Source organism: Humulus lupulus, chromosome 3 (assembly GCF_963169125.1).
Source record: "Humulus lupulus chromosome 3, drHumLupu1.1, whole genome shotgun sequence".
Classification (NCBI taxonomy): Eukaryota; Viridiplantae; Streptophyta; class Magnoliopsida; order Rosales; family Cannabaceae; genus Humulus; species Humulus lupulus.
Window position 1 is genome coordinate 165,926,246 of NC_084795.1, and position 1,661 is coordinate 165,927,906.

Consider the following 1,661-nt stretch of genomic DNA (forward strand, 5'->3'; position numbering starts at 1 on the left):
ATTACCTATAACATTTGCCTGTTCCAAGGGAATATTGTTCACAACAGTTGAGCAACTAGCTGTGCTCGGGCATTGTTCATAAGAATGAGGTCCTCCACAAATCTCACAACTCATGATATTCTGTACTTGCATTGCTTGTGCTGCGAGATTACTTTGCTGCAGTTGTTTGGTTAGAGATGCTACTTGAGCGGTTAAGAGCGCAATTGGATCAACTTCTAAGACTCCCGCTACTTTCTTATTCTCTCGCTCAGTAAGCCAATTATAATTATACATAGACATCTCTTCCAACAACTCATATGCCTCATTAGAGCTTTTTCTCATAAACTCTCCTCCAGATGATGCATCTATAATTTTCCTTGTATTCCCCCCCCCCCCCCCCCCAAAACCATTATAAAAAGTATGTACTAACAACCACTTCTTTATTCCATGATGTGGGCATTTTCTTTGTAATTTCTTAAATCGTTCCCATGCATCATAGAAAGACTCCCCATCTAGTTGATGGAAATTGTTAATCTCTTCTCTTATTCTAGCTGACTTAGCAGGAGGAAAATATATGCCAAGAAACCTTTGAGCCAAATCTTCCCAAGTAAGTATAGAGTTGGCTTGTAATGAATTCAACCAACTCTTAGCTCTATCCCTTAGTGAAAATGGAAAGAGTCTCAATCTTACAGCATCATTACTAACCTCATTCATCTTAAATGTAGCACATAACTCTAAAAAGTTTGTGATATGTAGATTTGGATCCTCATTTGGTAACCCTCCAAATTGCACACATTTTTGTACCATCTGAATAATTGAGGGCTTTATTTCAAAATTATTCGCCTCTACAGTATGAGGCTGAATACTTGAATGTATCCCTATAACAGTAGGGAGTACATAATTCCTTAGTGGTGGATCTTCCTTAGCTACATTACTCATATTTGCATTGTTGTTCACACCATTATTCACATTTTTAGCCATGGTGAATTCCAACCTTTTCTTTATTTTTTTATTCTGTCTGCACGTTTTGTCAATTTCTAGATCTATTGGTATAATCTCCTTTAGTCTATTTCCTCCCATATACCAACAACTCCTAAAACACAATATAACCTTATTCCGAATAAATGTTAAACAGAAATAAAATAAACAAAATAAAATAAAACAACCAAATTAGAACAAATAACAATTAACTGTGATATTGGAAATTAAGTCCCCGGAAACGGCGCCAAAAACTTGATCATGAAAATATGATACACAAGTGCACGCAGTCGATTCAATTAATATATGATAAGTAGAGTATCATTCCCACGAAGACTGTTTTCCAAGTACCACTAATTGTTCTTTAAATTTCTATTTGGCAACTAAGAATTCGACCTTTAAATTTAATTTTAAATATGAAAATACTTCTAAACAATAAAACAACTAAATAAAATATTTCAATCACAATGAAAAAGACCTAGGGTGTTAATTTCATTAACTTTTCATTCTACTAATTGTATTAATCAATTCTAAATTTCTTTCTTTTTATTCTAATAGCAAGTTAACATAAATCGATTCCTATTCTTTTTCAAGATATAAGATCTCAGCCTATATGCAGGTTTTCTACATCTCTGTGATAAACTTAAACATATAGAAGGCATTATGCATAGAAACCTAATTACTACACAAGTCATCCAGGTGCT

At 33.8% G+C, this 1,661-nt stretch overlaps 1 non-coding gene across 1 annotated transcript; it reads left to right on the forward strand.

Moving 5' to 3' along the window:
• Positions 1-421: 421 nt before the first annotated feature.
• On the forward strand, positions 422-528 carry LOC133827846 (small nucleolar RNA R71). The gene has a single exon (XR_009890497.1). It is a non-coding gene; the product is annotated as a small nucleolar RNA R71 (small nucleolar RNA).
• Positions 529-1,661: the final 1,133 nt, after the last annotated feature.